Source organism: Cicer arietinum, chromosome 7 (genome assembly GCF_000331145.2).
Source record: "Cicer arietinum cultivar CDC Frontier isolate Library 1 chromosome 7, Cicar.CDCFrontier_v2.0, whole genome shotgun sequence".
In the NCBI taxonomy this organism is placed as follows: domain Eukaryota; kingdom Viridiplantae; phylum Streptophyta; class Magnoliopsida; order Fabales; family Fabaceae; genus Cicer; species Cicer arietinum.
Window position 1 is genome coordinate 10,287,610 of NC_021166.2, and position 6,047 is coordinate 10,293,656.

Sequence of the window (6,047 nt, forward strand, 5' to 3'; positions counted from 1 at the left end):
GGGGGCCGCCATTCCCAGAATAAGTTTTTAGGTTTTTTTTTCTTTTTTTTTGTTATTCTGTTATACGGGATTGGTAGGTTTTGAAGTGTGAAAAAGAAGAATAAGAAGAGGGTTTTGGTTGTTTGTTATAGAAGAAGTGATGAAGGTGTAAGAAGATGAAACAAAATGGAAATGGAAATGGAAAATAGAAAATAGAAATAATGGAAGAGTATGTTAGAGCATTATTCTCGGATATATGTCAGAATTTGTTTTTTTATTTTTATTTTATTTATTTATTTATTTGAAGGGATGGATATTAGAGGGGTTAGGTGTTGTTTGGGAATGGGATGAAAGAAAGTTACTTAGGAAGAGGGAAGACGCTATTGTTTGTTGTTGTGTTGGCTTGGCCGGCTATTTTTGCTTACAAAAGTTTTGTGAGTTTTGTTTTCAGTTATAAGACACTACTAACACACACCTTAACCTTACCTTACTAATCACGCAGTCGAATAGTAAGTAATCTTCAAAAGATTTTGCCTCAAAACCACTCACGTATGTATATCTACGGGGTTTGCTTTTGACTGTATTAAATCAATATTATTATTTTTCTATTTGATGGAATCATCTTTTTGTTCGTAATAACTATTTTCATTTTATCAATTATAAGTATTTTCCTATTTTCTAAAAGATAGCAGACATTCCTTTTTGCTGTTCAATGCATTTTCTAATAAAAATCGAAGACTAATAATTCAAAATAGCAAAATCTAGAGGTTAATATTTCCCAATAAATATTCTTCCACATATACTCCCACTAGGAATTAAACTTGTGACGTGACTACAAAGAAATATATATTACACATCTAGGTGGATCTTTTTATATCTATACTACTTCATACAATTAAAAAGATTTTACAGACATTAATTTGAAATATGTGTCACTAGAAAACAAATAAATATGTATTTCAAAATAAATTAATTTTCTTTCTATATTAATTTGATAACAAAATTTAAAAACAACTGCAAAATATTTACTTTTCTCTAAAAATAAAGTAGTACATATTTAAAAATAATTATTTATTTCTTATAATATATTCACGATTCAATAAAATGGTAGTTCATTGTAGTTTTGTTTAATATAGTATAATTCATTATACTGCAATATAAAAAAAATGCTTATTTAAAAAAATTATATATTTTATCAATATCTTTCAAAAAAATATTGATTAATATAAAAATAATATAGTTCTAATTTTAAATAAGGCTTTTGTATATAAGTAAAAAAAAAAGGCTTTTGTTATTGATTGTGATAGATTATAATATGAAAAATATAATAATATACACATATTATATACAAATGAAATAAAAAATCTATATTATAAAAAAAAGAGATACAAAAATATAGCGTATATTCTATATTATAAACTCTTATAAAAATCTATATTATAAAAAAAAAGATACAAAAATATTTGTTGCTGTGTCTTAGCGGACATGTCAAATTAGTTTGTTGTTAAAATTAAAAGTTAGTCGAAGAATCGACTATTAACTTTCAAATGATTCTCTTTCTTTTTAAGGGATCAACTTTATCTTTTGACTATGGATTCTGTAACTTTCCAAATAGTGCTAAGTATGAAGTTAGATTTTTTAAGAGCTACTAAACTAATGAAAACACAAAGCAGAAAGATAAAAGGATAAATTGCGAGAAAAATGATAATTTTAATTGTTTATGTATGTTTACAATTGAATATACGATGTGTATTTATAAACAAAGCTAGTCTTACTAACCAATATATCACAACCTACAAAATTTAATCATAATTTGCCTCAATAGACTAATCTCGCAAGTGATGTGTTTATGTATGTTACTGGGTGTTTGTGGCGTTCCACATTTTTCCTTGATCTCTCTCCATTTTACGACGCGACAGTTCCTTCAATCCACATTCTTTCCACTTTCTGCCTCCGTGAAACTCACATCAGTTATAGTGTCTAAAAACATGGAATATGAGTCATGCGGTTGAATTATCAATTTTCACATGCTTTTGATAGCTTATGCCAATCCGACAGACCTCTTGGGACTTCTTGGATTTGATAAAAATTCGTCTAACTTATATTTAATCCGTGTCTAACTTGCATTCAGCTACCCGAGCATCGGTTAAACCACATTCAACTATTAGTCATTTTCGACTAACCACTTATAATAATTTTTAGTATGAACAATAATTTAGACGACTCTTGTGATGGACTATCCTAATATCATTACATGTTGACTAATGTGCACAATTTTAATCAATTGTTGGTTTAAAGAGTTCAATAAGATGTTATATGAAATTTTCTACACTAAATCCCACCCCATCGTTCTACTTCTATTATTCTGAATATCTCACCACCATTAGACAAGTGAAAAGCTCCTATGAGATTGAATGATGATAACAACAAATTGTGTATGTTTGATTAGATGGGATTGGAGAGGAACAAATAAGAGGAGATATATTATTTTAAATTTAAGTTGTTTGGTTCAATTATTTTAATGGAAGAAAAGGTGAAGGGAACACAAAATCTCTTAAGTCTCTCTTTTCCCCATTCATTTTGGAGGGATTTGGAGGGAGAGAAGAGAAAATGAGATTGAAATAATTTATAATCTATTTAAAATCTCTTATCTCCGCTTGAATCAAACTTAAATTAAATTAAAAATTCATCTATTTTCTTTTTTGAACAAATATATCTCTATTATTCTTCCCTCTCATCCCCTCTTATTTATTAAATTTCTCCCATTCCAACCATTGAACAAAACAAACATGTGTAGTCATTGGAATTTGTCAATTTCTAATAGTTGTTGTTCTCCTTCTCTCTTCAATTGCTAGACATTCAAATATCACATACTCTCTGTATTCTTATTTACAAGAAAAATAAATCTATAAAAGTTGATGTATTTGATTAAATTTTAGATCAAATACATCGATTTTTGTTGATTAACTTTTTTTTTTTTATAAATAAGAATAGAAGGGAGTAATTAGTTTGGACGGATATAGGATACATTTTCTTCCCAAATGTTAGACACAAAACAAAAGTGGTTTTGCAAACAATTATTTTACATGGTTGATTTCGTTTTTGATGATACAAAAGTTACTCGTGTCATTTCTATTTCACATGTGGTGTTAATAAAGAAAGGACATTGCATCATGAAAAGTATTATGACAAGTGATGGCGTAATATCCTTAATCTCAATACTTTCTACACCTTAGTCAAAATTCATATGTTTATGTTGTATCTATTTTGATTTCATTATGATGCATAATTATTATACAATGTTTGTTTGAATAGAATGGTGAAAGAGAATAGAAAAATCAAAGGAGGGGTGAATGGCTGCTTGGCCATGCCCAATAACAGATATGAGAAAGGAGACATGAATTTGAGGCTTCTAGAGATACGCATAATAGGAGATGCAGTGTCTACGGATTTACTTAATTTATTCGTAAGCAAGTTTATTGTGCAAGGTACAAACTCTCAAATATAATAATACAGTAAAAAAATGACAACAAAGATTAAAAATATACAATTAAATGAGAGAATATACATCAAAAGTCGAAAATACCACAAAAGGGTTTATATAACTATTTTGTTATAAAACATAAGTGATTTGTTTTGTTTAAGAAAATATGGTTATTTTCGGGATATAGACCCCTCAATTTTTTTAAATAATTTATAAAGATAAATTAGAATGTTTTACATTGACATTTCAGACTCATGTATAGGTGAACATAATATAATAAAAGGACTAATGAAAGGTTCAGAGCATCTCAAACTAGAGTTATAAAATGAGCGAATAAAACATAAGGATCCGATAGATAGAAATTATAAGTTGAGAAAGAAGTTTTGGGTGCAACCCACTGAGACTTGTTGCAAAACCAAATCTTTTAGGTTTAGTAGACCAAAAGCATGTATCAAGACCTTAAAACATTTTTACGACTTTGTCACATGTTTAAGATGGAAACTATACTAACGACGCATAAATCCTCTTGTACATTGCATGGACACACATATGCATTTGCGTGCTTAGAGACAAACACATGTCTATCTATCACATTATACCCAATGATTGATGATGATTCACAAATATCTTATTGAGACCACTGTAGTAGAAAAAGGGGTTGGATTCAATGCTTGAAATGAACCAAACCAACAAAAAGATGACACATATATAATGCAGTAGGAAAACAAAGAAGGAAAAACATTACACTTATCCAAAACTACCCAGTGGCTATCCTAAAAGGGGCTCCCTTGGCTTGAATAAAGATGATGATGTAAACATTTGTTTTCACATGTGAATATGGATATCTCACCATTGACTATAACTTAAAATTTATGTTTTTAATAGTATATAAATGATATTTAGACACAACTTTTGACACCTATACCTTATATTTATATAATTTTGCCTTTTATTTTATCATTATTTTTCTCTTCTTAGGACCAATTTATCTCTTATCGGGACCAACTCTACACCCACCAAATGTATTTAATTCGATAGTGATATATTATATCAGTTTATTGTGTATTTTATAATTGATAATAGTAAAATGTTCAAAAGGTCCCTCATATTAAACTTTCCAAAATTGTTATGTGGTTCAGCTCTCACTAAAACTCTACAAGCATAATTGCTCAGAGTATATTTGGAGGGATCACAATGAGTAGGATTTGGGTAAGGTACTATAGTACTCGTTTCGATACCTGCAATTTGAAAAAATACACATATTCGTGTTCGTATTCTCTTGGGTATCAATTTTAATATCCGTACCATTGCCATATGAGTACCTAAGTGCCCGTACTCATATCCATTACCCATGCTTTAACTAAAATATATCGATAAATAAATGATATTGTTGCGATTAAATTTAAAAATTACTCAAATATTTTAACTTCAATCATAAAGTATTATAAACTAAAATATTTTCTAACTCAAAACATTTATTATAAACACTCGTTACAATACACATTATAATATTCATAATAATAATTTATGAAGTTGCAAATCTTACGACAATATTATTTGAGATCTGTAAAAACAATTGATAGAAAATTGCAAGTATAATTATAAAGTCACGATTAATAAGACATAACTCTTAATTATAAGGTCACAATTATTTACATATTCATCATAATCAAATTATTAAAAAGTTTGCAAACGTTTATCTTTCAGTTATAAATATTGTAGTGGTTCAATGATATTAATAGATGTTAAAACATAAAAGAAAATAATTAATTAAACTAAACACTAATATAATAAATAATTAAATAATATATTTATATAAGTGCGGGTGTGGACGGGGTGAGTACTATAGTACTCGTACCTGCACCCATACCCGCTTAATTTTGTAGATAATTACTCATCCCCGCGCCCATACTCATTATGCGGGTTTTTACCCTATCTATTGTGTGTTTTTTTGCGGGTATCCATTGAATATGGGTCAAATTGTCATCCCTAGGTTGGAGGATAGATGAACAAAATCACTCCTTAAATATTTTTTTTGCTCTTACTCTATTTTGTAGGAAATTGAAAGAGATGGAAGAGAGCCGGTGTAACTTAAAAATAATTTAAAATCTCTATATTTCTTTGAAACAAACAAAAAAAAAACTATTTAAAACTCGTCATCTTCTATTTATTGAACCAAAGATATCTTTGCTTCTTATTTTCTCTAATTTATTGAACCAAACGTACCTTTAAACTCAACAAACGATGATAAATTGAAAAGATAAATTGAGAATCTTCAGTTGCAAAAAGCAAAACCACTACATTGGGGTCCAATTGGACACCACTATGATGCAACAATTGCTAATTCATCAAGCCTCAAAATCATTTTGATATTTTTTACTTTCAAAATAACTTTTACTTTTTATTATTAAATTTTATTTTTCAAAATAACTTTTACTCTGAAATAATTTTAAAATTATAAAATAAAAATTAATTTTTTAAAATCTTAAACAAACAAGTCCAAATTATGAAATCAAATTTTTATAATCATAATAAACATTCCTTTATATTATATCCAACCGCTAATATTTCTTATGTAGGGAAT